The sequence below is a fragment of the Lepidochelys kempii genome, chromosome 14 (genome assembly GCF_965140285.1).
Source record: "Lepidochelys kempii isolate rLepKem1 chromosome 14, rLepKem1.hap1, whole genome shotgun sequence".
Taxonomy (NCBI): Eukaryota; Metazoa; Chordata; order Testudines; family Cheloniidae; genus Lepidochelys; species Lepidochelys kempii.
In genome coordinates, this window is record NC_136393.1 from 24,261,791 (window position 1) to 24,281,005 (window position 19,215).

The following is a 19,215-nucleotide window of genomic DNA, read 5'->3' on the forward strand; positions in this document are numbered from 1 at the left end:
TCTCCCCGAAAGGGCTGGGGGATGCCCTGCACTCTGCTGGGAGAACTTTCAGCCATCTAAAAACAGAACAGGAGGACTTGTGGCACCTAGAGATGAACACATTTATCTGAGCACAAGCTTTCAGGAGCTACAGCTCACTGCATCGGATGCATTTAAAACCCTGGTGCACTGATCTCAGCCCTGGCTGTAAGGAAAGCAGGTCAACTTTAGCTGGTTGGGGGCTTTGTTTGGGGGAGGAAGGGATCTCAGAAATCCCTTGTCCAAATGGCCCTGTGGGCCCCCCCCCCCCCCCCCGAGGCACATAAACTGTCAAGGCTCCAAGTCAGTGGATGGATTTCAGAGCAGGCAGGAGATCGGTGCTTTAGGCAGGGAGCTGGCGCTTTGCTAGAATAACATCTCTTTAGCTGCCCTCCACTAAGATCCCGTCCTTCAGCGCCTCGTCCCCAGCGCTTGGGACCCCAGGTGAGGGTCAGCCCCAGACCCCCCCACATGGCGGGCTGAGACACTCGACGCTGCCAGGATGCAAGTTCAGAGGGGGTGTTAGGACACTTTGGCCCATCAGTTAAAAGACAAAGAAACAAAGTCTGCCCTGGGGACCAACGGAGACATCTTCTCTCACTGCAGAGAAAAATCATTTCCCCTTCCACCCCAAAACGATCCACGCTCGTGATTTGCTGCCCAGCAGCGGAGTTCTTGTCTCGGGAGGCAACTTCAGCTCCTGCAGGTTACCCGCCTATTTTGCCCCCCTTAACCCTCCTTCCATCTGGTCAGCGCACAGCCCCCTCCCCAATAGACCCTGCCCGATCAGCGCACAGCCCCCTCCCCAATAGACCCCGCCCGCCCCCATCCCCATCTGGTCAGCGCACAGCCCCCTCCCCAATACCGCCCCCCCCCGATCAGAGCACAGCCCCCTCCACAATGAACTCCTCCCGACCCCTCCCCCATCTGGTCAGCGCACAGCCCCCTCCCCAATAGACCCGGGGTTCCCCAGTGTGATCGATGCACCCGCCCAGGTCTTCTCCTCCCCGCCCAAGCCGGCACCTCCCTGCTCACCCCCTCCCCGATCCATGCACAACACCAGCCCCTCCTCACCTGCTGGTGGAGACCCCCAGCCCCTGATCGCTCCGTGGGCAGCTGGCGCCTGAATCCTGGCTCGCAGCTCGCCCAGGCTCGTGTCCCCTGGAGCGGGCTCAGAGTGAACCCGGCTGGCAGGCAGAGGGAGCAGCGAGGGGACGGGCTGCCCCGCCGGGAGCCGCCAGGCTCGGGGAGAGGGTTGCGCGGCTGCAGCCCCGCTCAGCTGGGCAGGTCAGCAACACCGAAGGGAAACGCACCCAGCTGTCTGTCCCCGGGGAGCAGGCGAAGAACAGAGGCTCCAGCTGGTCAGGATCCCGCAGCGCTCCCCGCTCTTTTGTGGCTGCCTCCCGGGCTTATGGCTCGGGCTGGGCGTGGGTGTCCTCCTTAAATACGCCGTGCCGCGAGATCGGGGGACACCGACATGGAATGATTCATATGAAGCGCATCGGGGAGCGGGATAGAGCCCCCCCCCTCCGATGCGGCTCAGTGCAGCGTAGCCAGCTGCCAGGGAGAGCGCCTGGCCTGAGGCTGCGGGGAAGTTGGCGAGTCTCCTGGGCCAGCAGCTCAGGGGCCGGGCAGGAGGGTCCCCTGGCCCACGGGCTGTAGTTTGACCACCCCCGCTATAGACTGTCGGCCAGTGATGTATGATACCATATTAGGCGCATCTTCCAGACATGTGGGTGGGAGAGGCGGGGCTGTGTCCTCCTGCTGCTCTGCCCCTCCCCCTGTTCATAGACTATCAGGGTTGGAAGGAACTTCAGCCGGTCATCTTGTCCAACCCCCTGCTCAAAGCAAGACCAATCCCCACTTTTTGCCCCAGATCCCAAATGGCCCCCTCAAGGATTGAACTCTCAACCTTGGGTTTAGCAGGCCAATGCTCAAACCACTGAGCTATCCCTACCCCCCCAAAGCAGATCTGCATCCCTGGGTGGGCTCGAACCACCAACCTTTCGGTTAACAGCCGAATGCGCTAACCGATTGCGCCACAGAGACTGGGCAGCCAGGCCCCAGGCAGGGAGCAAGTGGCCATAGCCAGCTGCTGGGCAGAGCCTGGCTGGGGAGGGGCGGCAGCAGCAGCCCGATCCCTGCCCAGGCTCGGCTTCCCGGCGAGCCGCAGCCCCTCCCCGGCAGGCCCTGTGTGCAGCAGCTGGCTGCAGAGGGGCGACAGCCCAGTCCCCCCACACTCGGCTTTCCGGGGCAGTGGAAGTACCTAAAAGTGTGTGTGCTGGTGGGGGGGGGGGGGGCGGGACCACTGGCGCCCGAACCGGGGCACTGCCCCCTGCACCACCCTTTCCCCTGAGGCCCCGCCCCCTCGCTCCTCCCCCCCACCTTACAATGTGGAAGTGGGAAGACAGGCGCTGGGGGTGTGTGTGTGTCTCTCTCTCTCTCTCCAGCTTGCGGAGAGGCTCTGACCCGCCCCATCCCGTCCTCTCCCTCCCCCCAAGTTGCCTTTTGGCCCCTCCCCCAATACTAAAACAGACAAGTTCTTATAATAAAAAAAGGGACTAGGGCCCCCCCCTTGAACTGCTGGGGGCCCCAAGCAATTGCTTAGGCTGAGTCTCTCTGTTTATACCCAGGGCTCTGAGTGTAGGTAGCCCAGCCCGGCACATGTGCCTCAGTCTCCCCGTACCCTGCACCACCACCTCCAGCTGTTGAAATTGAACTCGCCTGGGCCTGGGCCCCTCTGCCATGCCCGCCCCCCAGAACTGTACACCCTTCTCTGCCCTGGCCCCGCTGGCTCCCCCTGGGGACGACACTACTCTTCCTGGTTCCACACCATGACCGCCAAAGGCTCACAAACCAGCAGATAAAAAACTCTGCATTTAGTATTTTAAGTCTCATGATTTTTAAGTGGGTCTCACGGTTTTGAGGCCTGACTCATTTTGAACTCTTGCGTTTATCAATACAGAAATTATCTAACCCCTCTCTCTCTCTCTCTCTCTCTGTCACACACACGCGCATCACTTAGTCTTGCACACCTGCTGTGGGCGCTGACTCCCTGGGCGCAGGAAGAGGGGGCGCGAGGGTGAGGCCTTGGGGGAAGGGGCAGAGTGGGGATGGGGCCATGGGACAAATCAAACTTCTCAGGAGCCTGTCTGTGCCCAATATAGTTTTAAGGGGCTCCTACCTCCCCTCTCCTGCCATGGCTCTTAAAACCAACTGAGAATCTGAACCATCTGCTGCCCAGGGCCCTGGGGTGAGCGGAGCTAATGCCAACCCCAGTATGGCCTGATACGGCCTGCACCCTATTTGTGAGACGAAGGGTGAGAATTTTCACCGGGAGTGGGCTCAAGACACTGCTGGGTAGCAGGCCCGGTACAGCCAACCAGAAATCCCTCCTATCATCACTGGGGTTGGGTCCAGGCGAGCAAGGACAAGAGAGACGTCTGGTGCACCCCCCTCCTTGCATTGCAGGCTGACATACGCGGTGGAGTGTGAACTACCGCCCTGCACCGCCTCACATACTTGATTTGCCACGGCTTTCATGGGACGGTGGAGGTTGATGCTTCCCTAAACCCTCGGGATACAACTTTCCGACTTTCTTTTCAACTCCCGCAGCCACTCACACGCTAAACCCCCTGAAAGTAGCAAACACTGAAAACCCATCGCAGGCAGCCTAGCTCCGGGCAAGCAGCAGGAATGGGACAGAAGGGCAGAAGCTCACGAGTTCTCCTCGCCCCTGGCAGAATGCCTTGTGTGGGTTGTACCTGGGGGGTGCAGGGGTGGAATGAGGCAGGGACGTGTGCCCGTTTGAGCGATTCATAGCAGGCAAACGAGGCACCTTTGGGGGAGCCTTGTCCAGGCCTGCCATGGGTCAGCTCTCTCAAACCACCACCCCTGGCAGCGCAGGCCTGACCTTCCAGCCCCCTGCAGGCCTTGCTCTCTGTGTACAGGTTAGCGATCGACACCCCCAAAGCCTCTGAGCGTCCCTCGGGAGTGCTCAGCCCGTTCCACTGAGCACATGCAGAACTGTGACTCTATTCCCTCAGGCGCGGTCCACAGCAGCTTGTAAGATTCAATTCAGGCCAACCACTCTATTGAGAACCCAGCACTTAGATATACAGAAAACAGGAACGAGTTTATCATCAAAGAACAGAGATGCAAGCGAGAGTGAATAAATACTGGAAAGTAATGGTTACATAGAAAACCAAATCCTCACACTTTCTAGAGCTGGGGTTCTCACAAATTTTTGGCAGCCTCAGCATGCGGCTCTGACAATACTTAACTAACTGTAGGAAAAACAAACAAATAAATTACATGTGCATATTTACATAGGGATTTTTTGCAGACTCAATAATAAATATAAGGTACAGTTGTGTCCTATCTTTACTGGACCTAAACACAGAACAAACCAGTGCTTTGCAGAGTCTTGTCTTTTTTGTTGTTCTTTTGCTTTTTTGGTCAAAGGTGGAGGGCTGTACAACAATTCTGAATTAAATTTAAAAATGCTTTACATAATAGAAAGAATAATGACTAATAATGAAAGAATGTATCTGCCAATATGTCCAAAATTTCTTTCACAGACAAAAAAACCCAATCAACCTAGCCCAGTAATAATAATGATAATAGCAAAAACAAAATCTGAGCCATTGCTGTTGTCTTTTCAGCTTGGTTTTTGCATCATTTAACAGCTTGCGCCTCTGAAGCTCACCATGGTAATTTGGTTCAACTTCCCTTGCACGAGTGCTGTAGGGACGTTGCATGACATACGTTTCAATTTGATGAATTTCTCTCTCACCCTGCAACTTGCTCAGAAACGGAATCGGGTGGCTTCAGAAACATAGGAAACTGCCTTTCCCCCTGGTGCTGAAGTGTTCCTTTTTCTTTCTCTGTTTTGCTTTTCTTAGCAGAAGGTCCCAGAGGAGCCACCTGCTGTCACATTCAAGGTCATTTTCTGGCACTAGATTATTTGAAATACTTTCTGATACCCAGTCACATTTTTAACTCTTTCACCTCCCCCCCATGAACAATCACAACCTACCCAAACACCAAGCAGTGAGATGGCCCATAGCCACTTACAGAGCTACAGTAACATGAGATGTAAACAGTGATTAGAGGTCTATAAAATCATGAGTGGTGCGGAGAAAGTGACTAAGGAAAAGCTATTTACTTGTTCCCATAACACAAGAACTAGGGGCCACCAAATGAAATTAATGGGCACCAGGTTTAAAACAAATAAAAGGAAGTTCTTCTTTACACAGCGCACAGCCAACCTGTGGAACTCCTTGCCTGAGGAGGTTGTGAAGGCTGTGACTATAACAGGGTTTAAAAGAGAACTGGATAAACTCATGGAAGTTAAGTCCATGAATGGCCATTAGCCAGGATGGGTAAGGAATGGTGTCCCTAGCCTCTGTTTGTCAGAGGGTGAAGATGGATGGCAGGAGAGAGATCACTTGATCATTGCTTGTTAGGTTCACTCCCTCTGGGGCACCTGGCATTGGCCGCTGTCGGCAGACAGGATACTGGGCTGGATGGACCTTTGCTCTGACCCAGTCTGGCCCTTCTTATGTTCTTAGCCAAAGAATATACTTTGCGACTTCAAAGAAAACCACACCGATGTAGCTCAGCTCTGCTGGCATGGTACTATTTAAAAGGGAGCGCGCATTAGGATTTATGGCATTTAGAAGGCACCTTTATTACTTAACATCTCAGCGATTCTTGGGGCACTTTGGAGGCTCTTGTGGCTGCAAAACAATCAGCTGGTGGCTGCATTTGAGAAATGCTGTTCTGGAGTCTAAACGAACAAGGCCTTCCCTTCTCTCATTTCCCCAGCGTGTGGCTGAGACTCCTTCTCATGAGATCACTCTCTCTCAGCTGCAGAGAAAAGCTTGACAATGTGACCCTGAGTTTAAAGGTTCAAAAGCAGAAGGCACATACGAAGAATCCACAGTTTAAACGAGACACACTTAATGCTTGAGGGCCCTGCTGCCTGATTTTGAGATCCTGGCCAGGCTGACGAATGGGGACTTGGCTCGTTCAAGTAGGTGTGAGTTGGATCGACCAAGCAGGAAACGACCAAGCAGGAAAAGCGGGGGGCAGGAGGGATCTCACTTCCTTGAAACACACGGAGCAGAACCAAGATGACACTGAAAGAGGAAATTGCATTCAGGGGTTTCCTTTTCCATTGATCTATAACTTTTGAGCTTTCCATTGGGGATGGGGGAAAAAGAGAGTGTTGAAGAAGTTCCTTTGTGAAAGCATGTGAGCCTTGTTTGTAATCCTCACGTGACCCTCCCAGAGTTCATCTGGAGTGGAGGGTGGAGCTCTAGGGACAACATGCCTCTCGGGAGGTTTGGGAGGGTTCAGACCTGGTTTTGGGTCCTACAGCAGATGATCTGCAGGGTCCCACCTCCTAAGGAGGGAACCAGACAGGGAGTCTGTACCCCAGGAGAGGGCCATAGAGGCCCAAACTTGGGACAGTGTCTGGAGGCTATTCAGACCCAGGCTGGAAGCAGGTGGGATCCAAAGGTTGGGTCCAATACAGCAGAATGGGGACTGTCCATTGGGGAGCCCTGACCCAGCGCCATAACAGCCTGAGTTTTCAAAGTACTGAAGTAAACCAGACCAGGGAAGTGGGGGGTCTCCATCCCCCTCTAATGGCTGGCCTGCATAAGAGCTTTATCAATCGGGGGGGGGGGGGGGGGTTCATTTAAAGAAGTGGATTCTTTCGCTCCTATGGCAGAGGCTCATGCTTCTAGTGCTGAATTCCGGGGTTCAAACCCTGCTCCAGGCTCAAGGTTTTGTGATCACACTTGGAGCCCACTGAAACCCATCGCGGGGTGTTGGGCAGCCATCACTACTGTACCCCGTTCCCGTGGGAGCCCCAGGCGTCCAGCACCTGTGAACCGCAGGCTCCTTTAACATCGGTGCCTTGCTGCGGATTCAGAGGCCTCACCAGCCAAGTCACTCAAACCTGCCGGCTGCAATCCCCAGCGGGACCTGCACCTGCCATGCACTGCTCGGCATGCTGCCCTCTCTAGCAGCCACTGTTAACCTGAGCTCCCTGCTGCCTCCTTTCCCCAGGGGGGGTCAGACACCCCAGGGACCTTGCTGAAGAGGGCTGGGGGAGAACAGCGAGTGTCCCAGCTGAAATCCCAGCACGCTGCGAGGGCACCTCTGGCTATGGCGGGCTCTGTCTCCGGCCCAGCACCGTGCTGCGGGGAGGAGCCGAGAGTTCAGGGACACGCTGGCTCCCATCGGTCTCCAATACACGCAGGACGCGAACGGACCAGGGTCGTGTCTGGTGGTTTCACTAGCACTGAATGGTGGATCTACCCGAGCTCAAACCGCTCAGACACCAGAATCCCCAAGCCCAGGGAATTAGTCCAGTGGGGTGAGAGAGACTCACAGGTCCCTGAATTTGGTGCCATTGGTCCATTTCCAGGGCTGACCCTGCTCCCTCCAGAGGCCGATCCAATGGTCATAGACACCCTTATGGCGCAGCAGGAACGCCTTAAAGAAAGCCGAGGGACAGCAGGTATCAGCCCCAGCTCCCGTGCTCCCCCCACCGCCCCTCCAGGACTCTGTGCTGCAGAGAATCCCAGTCGCATATTGAAGGGCGCTCAGTTTATTTTTGGGGGGGGGAAATTTTCCCCTCCCTCTTGCAAAGCACAAGACCACCCGGGCAGTCTTAACCCTCCCACCGCACACAGCAGCCCGGCCCCAGTGCTCCCAGTCACCCACACCCCAAGTCCCCCTGGGCTGGGGGCAGCTGCTGGGTCTGAACTCTCTGCAGAGACGTCTCTTCTCACAGATCAGCCCCCGCTCACCACAGCAAGGCAGGAGGAGGGAGCGAGTCAAGCTGAAGTGGGAGGGGTCAATGTGAGAGGATCCCCTCCTCCCCCGCCTCCTCAGCTGGCTGCTCCTTTCCCATCCCCACAACAGGAGCACTGGCTGGGTTCTCGGTCCCTCTCCAGCAGCCAGCAGGCCAGGAGATGCCTGAGCCAGCCCTGCCCTAGGCAGAAGCTGTCTCCCTATTTGGGGAGCGGAGAATGGGCAATCCCTGTGATCACACACTGACAGTAGGGCCCTGGGCCCAGCCAGGGCTGGGATTCAGATCCTGGAAGTTCATTCACTCCGGCCTCCCAGCACGGGAGGGGTCAGAGCTGCTCCTCACCCCGCAGGGGCAGAGCCCAGGTCCTACTGCAGCAGCCGCCGCTGAGCCAAGGCCAGTGTCTGGCAATTCGAGAGTCTCTCACCATTTCCTGCTCACTGTCGATCCCAGCCAGGGAGGCACCCGGTGCAGAGCAGCGGCTCTGGCTGTCGGTCCAGCTCCCTTCCCTCTCGGAGAAATAGTAGCGTTTCCCTCGGTATCCGACCCAGCTGTCTGGGCACGAGGGTCCCAGGGGGGCACAGATCAGCTGATGAAAGCTTAGATGCCAGCACTGAGAATGAGACAGTCACACGGAGGGTAAGAGTTGCACCTAGAATTGGGCATTTGACTGGTACAAAAATTGGTCAATTGACCAGTCAAATGTGTCAGATAGTGGTCAGATATTTTAAAATACTAAATTTATCAGAACAGTAACTAAAAAGAGCAAGACGTCATTGTCTCCAGTAGGTTTAGCTTTAGATAGATACGGATCTACCTAATTTTTTTTAAAAAATGTACTTCACTAACAGCCGTGTTAGTCTGTATTCGCAAAAAGAAAAGGAGTACTTGTGGAATCTTAGAGACTAACCAATTTATTTGAGCATGAGCTTTCGTGAGCTACAGCTCACTTCATCGGATGCATATTCCACGGTATGCATCCGATGAAGTGAGCTGTAGCTCAGGAAAGCTCATGCTCAAATAAATTGGTTAGTCTCTAAGGTGCCACAAGTACTCCTGTACTTCATTGAGTTATTTTAACTCAGAAAAAAAAGGCAAAACACTGAAACCAAGTTCTGAAAAACACCAGTGAGGCTCCAAGGCGCAATCCGAAAGGCAGGCTTATTCCTACCCCCAGGGCTCTCGCTGGAGCATTTGATTGCGGCCAAACAGGCAGTCAATTGACCGGCTTGCCAAGCCTACTGGGATCCCCAGCTGGGGCTGGTCCAGGGCAATCAGACACAGGGGGACAGAGGCATTTGTCACAATAAATTTGCCTGGCAAGAAGGATTCCAGGGACACTCCCAGCCTGGGAGGGACTGACACAGCTCAGAGCATTTCACCCCAGGTACAAGATCAACAGCTGGACCTTCAACCTCGCAACAAACAGCAGGTGAACAACTGAGAAGAACGTGGGAACTTTCACTCAGGGACATGAAAGCCACAAGGGGGTGCCGGAAACCACAGCCACGGGAAGTGACCTGTTGCACTGTGGGCCAGGAATGATATAACTTTATTCACCTCCTACCTGCAGACTTTTCTTTCCCCAAACACAGCAGCAAGAAAGGCACTTTCTGGAAGCCCTCACGGCAGTGGAACCCTTTCAGAGCCATGAAAGAGCAGCAGGGGGGTCACCCATAAGTGACACCAAAGAGGATTTGAAAGGCCTGTCTAGTTGAGAGGAGTCGGACTCAAACCCCTCCAGACATTTTTGACCACATCACTTTTCTTTGCACCACAGTAACTCGGTAGCTGGTTTGCAAGCCTTCCCATGTGGTTGGCGCTCAGCGTGGAACAGACACTCTGAGTCGGGAAGAGTTAGGAAACGTGGCAGCGGTGATCAGAAAACGAGCATGTGTTCAACTCACTCACAAGGCATGTCTGACCCTGTAGATTTAACTGTCCAGTGCACGGTAACCCACACCCCTCCCCTACTGAACTGAGCAGAGAAGTCAGTGACTAACAGTTGATGGCACAGGCTGTCTCCACCATCCATCTCCAGGTCAGATGCCACATGTTCTGCAGAGCTCCCTGCACCTGCAGGTGTGTAACCAACCCTAAGCTCACAGATTCCCACCTTACACAGTGAGAGCCAATGCTGCCCATTGCAACAGCCTGCCATTACAGCAGGGAGCTGGGATTCAGGGCCCATCTGTATCCGAGCAATCTGCACCAGTATAATCACAGTGACGCAGTGACATCAGGGCAAACACCTCCTGAAGATGCGCTGGAGCAGTGCGGCTCGCTCTGGTAACTTCCTGCAGCGAACTGCACCAAGGCAAGCTGCTTTGTGCACCAGTGCGGTGCGTCTCCTTTAGCGGTTTGCCCCAATTCAACTGCACGGATGTCATGACATCGGCACAGAGGATTCCTAATGCAGACAGACCTGGATTCAATCCCCTCTGCCAGCTGCTAAACCCTCCTCGGGCCCAGTGATCAGATCCCAGGGCAGTAGAGAAATCCCACCCCCGACAGTCTCCAGCACCCCCTGCCCCAGACGACGGGGGGATACAGCAGGGTTCATGTTCACGGCAAACAGAAGCCCTCTGCATGAGCACACACTGTCTGTGCAGCCGGGGGGAGTGAATGGTGCTACGGGAGCCTTCATGGCCACGCTCAGCGATTGGTGGGTTTCCACACTGCGCTGGTGGAGGGGTCTAGACTGAGTTCTCCGGCTCATTTCAATAACACGGCAGCACCTGCCGCCCGGCCACAGGCGTGACCTGAAGATCCAGGAAGGCCAGGCTGGTAACCTCAGAGCAACACAGGGAAGGCAAAGGGCTCAGCATTGCACTGCACCCTGTCCCACTGGACACCCTGGTCAGGGACTGCTTCACGGCGCGTGGCAAAGATGACTTGGACCCAAAGTGCTCAGAGATGGGCTGGGGGGGCTAATGTCAGTCAGATCGTCCCGACACAGAGAGTGCCCAGGTGCAGGGGTCTGGGAGGGAGCAGGAGGAGGGTCATGGAGGAACATCCCCCAGGAATCCTCTGTCCCAGGGGCAGAAGCCAGACAGGCCGGGAGGAGAGATCGAGCGTGGCAGGTCACGGGGAATGGGATGCACGGAGATTGTAGATGGAGGGGAAGGGAGCAGGGCGTAAGCTGGGAACTCACCTGCCAGAGCAATGATGGCAGCGATCAAAGCAGACGATACAACTCTCAGTGCAACCACAACTCCACAGGTTGGACTTTTCTGGCAGTTACAAGGAGGGTCTGAAACAGAAAGACCCGTCAGGCAGGGGTGGGAGGACACGTCTCACTGACAGCACCGGGGCTGGAGCTGCCCTGGAACATGCACGGTTCTGTCGATTGCTCCTTCCCTCAGACGCTCTGGGAGAGGAGCCCGGAGGGTCAGGCAGACCTCCCCCACCCCCAACGGCAGATGGAGGGTCCATGGCTCCCCAGAGCTGCCCTGGGGCTGTTACCAAGATCCGGCTCTGTCTGGGTAGCAGGGCCTCAGAGCAGCAGCCGGGCCATGATAAGAGCCGCAGCTGTGGGGAACTACAGACCCTCCCCCTGCTCTGGGCAGGGAGCCTGGGGGGAGGGATACGGACAAGTGGAGGCAAGTGGAGGGTCATCCACGGCTCCCTGCAACTGCCTGGACTCCAGCTGCCAGCCAGAGGCGGGGTGGGGGGGACCTCAGGGGGAAGAGAAGGGGGAGGGGCAGGGCCAGTGACAAAAAGTGGGAGGGCCATGCCCCCTTCCAGCACCCCGGGCAGTCTCAGTGTCTCTCTCCAGCCTGCCCCCAGGCAGAGATGCCCCATTACCTGGGTTCCCTCCAGTCTCCAGGTGTCCATTGCCATTAACACACAACTCCTGCAGCGGCTCTTCGCTCTCAGCAACCCAGCTGCTGGCCCCACCGTCTCTCTCAGCGACACTCAGGCCACAGACGCTGCAGCAGGTGCTGGGCTGGGGTCGGCTCCTCTCGGTCTGAGTGAGTCTGATTTGACAGCAGCAAAGCCGAGGCACAGGTCCTGGCCCTGGCTCCCCGTCCCTGCTCCAGGCTCTCCAGCCGATCTGAAACCGAGACGGACCAAGCAGGACAGGTCAGGGGTGGGGGAGGCCATTTGTGGTTTCTCGTTCCCTGCCCAGCAGCCCAACCCCCTGCCAGAGGCGGTGCCATGATGATTAAAAACCCTTCACTCCCATCGGCCCCTCCGCCCCCCAGGGCCTCAGAGACCTGATCTGCTACAGGCCCCGCTCACCCGTGACAGGCACTCAGTTGGGGGGTGGGGGAGAAGACCCTCCTCACACACACAATCCTCCTGGAAGTAAGTGTGAGTCGGATATCAGAAGGGGAGGGGAAGGGGCTCAAAACAGCCCTGTCCCTGGCCCAGCCCCCTCCTTGAAGGACAGGACTTGAACCAGTGTCCTGCACTCCTCTGCCCAGCCCCTCCTTTCCCTTCCGGGGGGTGCTCTCCCGAACCCCCCCCGCCCTTCGGCCCGGGGCCCGCCCCCCAAATCACCCCCCTTTGGCACAGAATCCGCGCCCTTCGGCCAAGGACCAGCCGCCGCGCTGCCCTCCCCATGCGGTCCCCAGGCACCGCTCGAGCCCCGCCCCCCATTCGGAGCCCCGCCTCGATTTGGTCCCCAGCCCCTGCCCGAGCTCGGCCCCCATTCGGAGCCCCGCCCCCCATGCGGTCCCCAGCCCCGAGCCCGAGCCCCGCCACCCATTCGGGCCCCAGCCCCTCCCCCTCCAGTCCCCAGCCCCTCCCCCTCCAGTCCCCAGCCCTGAGCCCCGCTCCCCATTCAGGCTCTGGCCCCGAGCCCTCCCCATTCGGTCCCTTCCCCCTCTGGGCCTCCAGCCCCTCCCCATTTGGTCCCCAGCCCCTCCCCCTCCGGGTCCCCGGCCCGCCCCCTCCCCATTCGGGCCCACGGTCCCCCCTCGTCCCAGCCCGGCTGTGGCTGGAACCAGCCCGCAAACCCCGCCGCGCAGCGAGCGAGCCACCGCCGAGCAGCCAGCAGCACCCACCGGCCCGGGGACCGGGAGCGTCTCACTCCGCGGGAAGAGCGCCCGGCGCCGAAGCAGGGGGAAGGAGCTGAGGTCCCACCAGCCAGGCTCGACCCCGTTACCCACTAAGTTTGCAGCCAATCAGAGCCGACCTAAGAGAACAGCTGAGCCTTCGGTTCCCAAGTTTCATCACAACAAGGGCCAGTCCCCGCCCTCAGTCCCGCCTCCATTTAACCCGGCTCCCCCTTCTCTATTGCATCCGACACAAACTGCTTGTCTTCGCTTTCAAGGCCCTTCCCGTACTGTCCTCTCCCAACCGGACATCTCTCATTCACCGTCCCAAGGTGTTGACTCCCACCTCCAAAACTGTATCTATGGAAACTGAGGCACCTATCCTCCTTTCAGGTATTTTGTTCATCCCTTGACTGGTGACACATGTGAACCTCCCCCCCGCACCCTTCGGCCCGGGGCCCGCCCCCCGAATCACCCCCCTTTTGCCCAGAATCCCCACCCTTCGGCCACAAACCGGGCCCCGCCGCCGCGCTGCCCTCCCCCCCGCCCGAGCCCCGCCCCGCATTCGGCCCCAGCCCCGAGCCCCAGCCCTCCGGTCCCGAGCCCTCCCCCTGCCCATTCTGTCCCCAGCCCTTCCCCCTCCGGGCTCCCACCCGAGGCCCCCCCACTTCCCCCCCGCATTTGGGCCCGCGGTCCCCCCTCGCCCCAGCCCGGCTGTGGCTGGAACCGGCCCGCAAATCCCACCGCGCAGAGAGCGAGCCACCGCCGAGCAGCCAGCAGCACCCACCCACCCGCGGCCGGGGCAGGGACCCCTGGGACCCAGAGCATCTCACCCACGGGAACAGCACCTGGCGCTGCAGCCGGGGGAAGGAGCTGAGGTCCCACCAGCCAGGCGGGCTCGCAGCCGGATCGCGCCGGGTGAGTTCGCAGCCACAGAGCGGCCGAAGAGCGACCGGCTTCCCTGTGACCCCCGCGCCAGCTTCGTTTCCACGTGGGTCTGAACAGCGGAAACGTCCGTGCCCGGGTGTCACCACAACAGCGCCCGATCGCCGCCCTCAGCCCCCCCTCCATTTAACCCCTCGACTCCCGGCCGCTCCACTCCCCACAAACCTTCCCCCTCTCTCCCGGGCTGGCCTGGTGCCCGAGCGGCGTCCCGCCTGGCCCCTGGGCAAAGCTCTGATCGGGGCTCAGTCCTCGCCCTCCCTGGCCTGCCCACCCTGCCAGCCCTCCTCCTGAAACCTTGTCCTCCCTCTGCCCTCCCCTGCTCCCCCCACCCCCGACCCCTCTGATCGCTGCTTCCCCCTCCTTCCAGCTCTCCGGGGCCCTTCCACAGGCTCTGTCCTTGGTCCCCTGGGGCTGACCAAATAGTATATAAACACATGGGGTGGGGAGGGTCCTTACTGGTTTGTTTCGGTGTAACAGTGTGTGACAAGGAGGGGGGAGGTCTTGAGAAAAATAAACAAACAAACCAGTAAATGTGACATGGTTTATGGCCAGCCTCCCTCTTCTGTTCTCTTCTCCCTCTGCCCCTCCTCTCTGGGTTGTCTCCTCTGTAAACACAAATTCAACTCCCCTCTCCATGCTGACAACTCACCCATTTGCCTCTCTGCACCAGCCCCATCTCCTGCTGGCCAAATGAACACCTCAGCCTGTCTCTGGGACATCTCCTTGTGCCTACCTAGCTGTCAGCTCAAGCCCAACATGGCTAAAGCAGAGCTCTCTGTCTCTCCCCTCCTGTCCAAGCCTCTCTGTTACCTCCTTTCTCCATTGCTGTGGACAATGCCAGCATCCTGCCTGTCACTCAGGCCCATAACCTGTCATATTCCACTACACCTCTCTCTAGGTCAGGGGTGGGCAAACTTTTTGGCCCAAGGGCCACATCGGGGTTGCAAAATGGCATGGGGGGCTGGGTAGGGAAGGCTGTGACTCCCCAAGTAGCCTGGCCCCCACCCCCTATCCGCCCCCTCCCACTTCCCACCCCCTGACTGACCCCCATCCCTAACCGCCCCCTCTGGGACCCCAACCCCTAACCAACCCCTGTCCCCTGAGTGCCCCGACCCCTCTCCACACCCCTGCTCCCTGACAGCCCCCACCGGGAATCCCACACCTATCCAACCCCCCATTCCCCATCCCCTGACCGCCCACCCCGAAACTCCACCCCATCCAACTGCCCCCTGTCGCCTGACTGCCCCTTATCCACCCCCCCCACCCCCTTACCACGCTGCTCAGAGCAGCAGGAGCTCGCAGCCCCACCGCCCGGTAGCAGCAGCGGGCCAGAGTGCTGGCGGCGCAGTGAGGTGAGGCTGCAGGGGCGGGGGGACAGCAGGGGAGGGACCGGGGGCTAGCCTCCCCTGCCGGGAGCTCAGGGGCCGGGCAGGACAGTCCCGCAGGCCGGATGTGGCCCACGGGCCATTCTTTGCCCACCTCTGCTCTAGGTCCTCACATCCAGGGCTGTGCTTAAGTCTTGTGGAGTTTTCCTGCATAACATCTCTAAGATACAGCCTTTCCTCTCCATCCTCACAGCTAAAATTCCCATCGAGGCTCTGATCACATCACATCTCAGTTACCTCCACATGCTTCTCTTCTCCCTCTTGCCCAGCTCAGATCCATTCAGAATATTGCTGCAAGCTGCAAAGATCATTCTCCTAGTCCATTGCTTTCACCATGTCACCCCTCTTTGCATCCCTCCACTGCCTCCCCCTTCTCTATTGCATCAAACAGAAGCTGCTTGTCTTCGCTTTCAAGGCCCTTCACGTACTGTCCTCTCCCAGCCTGACATCTCTCGTTCACTCTACCAAGGGGTTGACTCCCACCTCCAATTGGTCCATGCTGCCAGCAACACCCACTTGTTAAATTTTCAGACAACCCCATTCGTGCTTTCTGCCACATGCCCTTCATGCTCGGGAGGAGAGCCCCTTAAACATTTGCAAACCTACCTCATTATCCATCTCCAATTCCCAAATCAAAGCTCTTCTTTGCCCTGAGGTCTACCAAAAATTCAACAGCCTGTCTCCTGGGGTGCTGAGACCACTGCCTATCATACCGACTAATACAGTCTCATTATTTCCTTCCACTCCCCTGTCTGTCTGTCTGTCTCCATCTGTCTCTTGTCTTATACTTAGATTGTCAACTCTTTGGGGCAGGGACTGTCTTTTGTACTATTTTGTACAGCACCTAGCACAATCGGGTCCTGATCCATGACTGGGGCTTCTATGTGCTACAGTAATACAAATAACACAGGCTAGAGAATGTCACTATTATGGCTTCAGTGCCCTCCCCCCCCCACCACCAAAAAGCAGCAAAACAAAAACAAAAAAATCAGCCTCCCAGCTCAAAAAGTATGTGTTTACACTCAGCTGGCGAACTCAATGTAAAGTACTAGTAGAGGTGAGGGAGAGGTGTCTTTTACCTTGATGTAGCTAGTCCAGGAATGCTATACGCTCAGCCTGGAATTTACCTGGACAAGTGACACAGAGGTTAAAGCCACCAGTGCCTTGTCTCCACTAGGATTGTACATCAAGTTAGCTATCTTCGTGTAAACACACTTTTGCAGTGAAGACCATGCCTGGGAGACTCCGACCTCAAGCCCCTAACTTCTGGTTGAGCTAGACATTATTTGCAACCTTTAAGAGCCCACTGATTGAAAGAGGTTAAACACACACAACATTTCTCCATTTTATCCTTGTGCAACTGACCGCACTCTGCAGTGTCGTCAGTTTCACTGCTTCCCCCAGAGAAGCATTCACCAAATCTTTGGAAGCTGTGCACTGCTTCAGGACAATACAATCAGTCATGTCTCTGTCCCCCCCCACACACACCCTCCACATGTGTGTTCCTAAAGACCTAATCCTCTTTATTTATACCTCTTCTGTACCCCTCTAACGAGTGCTTCATACACATCCCCAGGGGAAGGGGAGGGCAAATGAGTGCACCCCACACTCAGAGAGACACTGACCTGGGAGCGATTTCTAGACATGGTTGGAAATCTTTTCCAAAGGAAGGATTGTCTGTAGAAAAGGGACTATTGTTGGAATGCAAGGGTTTTTCGTGAAAGATTGTCAAGACTATAGGAATTTCCTGGTTTCACAATATTGTTCTGACACTTTTAAAATCAATCTTTTGTTCACTACATACTCTCTTCCATGCTCCACCCCCTTTAACCCAAAACCTGAGTTTGTTCTAAGTGAAAAAATGCAACTAAAAATGTTTGCAAAAACGTTGATATACATTTAAACATTTGATGAGTCCCACCCGAGAGATGGCTGCATTTCGGCATTGGATGAGCGATCGCTGCGCATTGTTACTATATGGCTGTCAACCAGCTGCTGCACCCAACCCCAGAGGCAGTTATATTTCAGTACTTGGCAAGCAATCCCTGGGCAACGTTGCTGCACGGCTATTGCCAGCTGCCCCAACCCAGAGGTGGCTGCATTTCATGCACTGGGGCTGTGATATACCATAGGGATTAGGCAAGCTGAGGACTCAAGAAGTAGACCTAAAAAACCTGTATCTATGGAAACTGAGGCAGTAACACACCTATCCTCCTTTCAGGTATTTTGTTCATCCCTTTCCTGGTGACACATGTGAAACTGGATCATACCAGCTTCAGGGTAGAGACCATGCAGTTCTAACTAAGTGTCTCTACAGCACCTAGCACAGCTCTTCAGTGCAGAGACAGTCTCTTACTACATACAGATACAGCACCGAGCACAATGGGACTCTGTTCTGCTGGGGACCATAAATCACTGAACATTAAATCCCACCAAATGAGGGTAAATCCATCCTCATCATCGTATCCGCTCATTATACTCCACACCTGAACATAGCCATTATATGAATAATATACCCCCATATCTCAATGTTTGTACTTTGACCCGTTAAGCTTTTACCCCCAATCGGGGACATTGCAGATTATGTATTTCTTACGCCAACTGTTCCTAAACCGAATTTCGCACCCCTTGATAATCTGTACCTTATTCCCTGATAACCAGAAATTTCTATGCTTAAACTCTGTACCGTTTTCTTTTTACTTCAACATCATCTTAATAAAATTATTAAATCTGCAAATAATAGTACATCATTCATGTGTCCTGGGAGGCCCTTTAGCCCACCTTTGGGGGCTGTAAAAACAACAATAGGGCTGCTGCAATATCAGGGTCTCCCAAATAACCTCTGATCTCCACCCAAGCCCGTGTCCCCCTTTGCAGAGCAGGGGGTTGGGAGTCAGTTTCACAAGCCACTGCTACGTAGGAAGATCACAGCTTACCTCGTGCAGGGACTCCATGGCTGCAGCACTCCTTGCAGGTCAGGTCCCTGCTCCATGTCCCCCTCTCTGTGCATTAGCAGAGGGGGGAGCCCGAACTCCCCTCTTCACACACATCATGTCTTCCCCCATTGCTAGTGCAAGGAAAAACCCTTGAAAAAAGCCAGCCACAAGGGGACTGCAATATACACAGGGGCGTGGCCATATACTATATTAGCATACTGATCCTGGATTGGACAAGGCACCAAGAGCCGTAACTACATCCGCTGTTGAAATGAATGAAACTTTACCGTCGTGGCGGGACATTTGTAATGACACTGATCAGATTAGCACAAAGCGCGCCAAATCCCTTAAAGGGGACCGAGCTCTTTAGTTTACCCCTCCGACGTGTGCAGCAGGGAACAGACAGCATGGGCCATTGCAGTGTCTAACAACCTGCCACGGCAGTAAAGGACCCAGGGGGTCAAGCACGTGATTTAGAGCCATGATAGGAGCCTCCTGGCTCATGGCCACTTCTTGCTTGCTGGTTGCCAGAAGCCAAAGAGGACCAGAGCATGCAGATTATACACAGCAGTCAGGCAATGACCAAAACCTGCTGGATTATGCAGGGCCCATGGCTGGCTGGCTGCAGGGCTGGGACAAAGACCCAGGATGGGCTTACAGCCGCGTTGCAGCCACTTGACCTAGGGGGCAGTGTGTGGGGAGCGGGGGAGCGAGAGAGGCTGCTTGGGCTTGGAGGCTGAGGCCCTGATTCCAGGCAGATGTGGGGCGCTGGTTTAGGTTACATGGTGCATGGAGGGGGGCTAGGCTGAAGGGTGCAATCTGACCCTCCAGCCACCCATCAGTGTTTCACCTCTCAGAGGTGCACATTGATTCCAGGGGCCGTGACTGCGGAGTTCATTCCCAGCTCTGGGGTTTCTTTATCGCAGTCGCTGGGGGCTGCTCCCACCTTCCCTCCCTGATTCTTTCGGTTTTTCTTCTTCTCCCTCCTCTCTTCTCTCTCTTTCCTTCTCCAGTTCCTGCTTCTACCCCAGTTCTTTCTCTCCTCCGTCCCCTTCCTGTGTTTCTCCTGTTCCCCCTTTTCTCAATCCTCCCTCCTTCCT

The 19,215-nt window shown here is 56.2% G+C and overlaps 1 non-coding gene and 1 pseudogene across 2 annotated transcripts in view; both read right to left on the reverse strand.

Annotated features, from left to right (window-relative positions):
- The window catches only part of LOC140898046 (C-type lectin domain family 2 member E-like), an 89,554-nt pseudogene that overhangs the window by 65,630 nt on the left and 4,709 nt on the right, over nt 1–19,215 (reverse strand). The window contains exons 2-6 of the transcript XR_013634598.1: nt 13,683–13,846; nt 11,654–11,903; nt 11,001–11,099; nt 8,274–8,459; nt 7,424–7,527 (exon numbers count right to left, since the gene is read on the reverse strand). The product of XR_013634598.1 is annotated as a C-type lectin domain family 2 member E-like (transcript). The remainder of the gene's footprint in view (nt 1–7,423; nt 7,528–8,273; nt 8,460–11,000; nt 11,100–11,653; nt 11,904–13,682; nt 13,847–19,215) is intronic.
- On the reverse strand, nt 1,994–2,067 carry TRNAN-GUU (transfer RNA asparagine (anticodon GUU)). Its single transcript has one exon. It is a non-coding gene; the product is annotated as a tRNA-Asn (tRNA).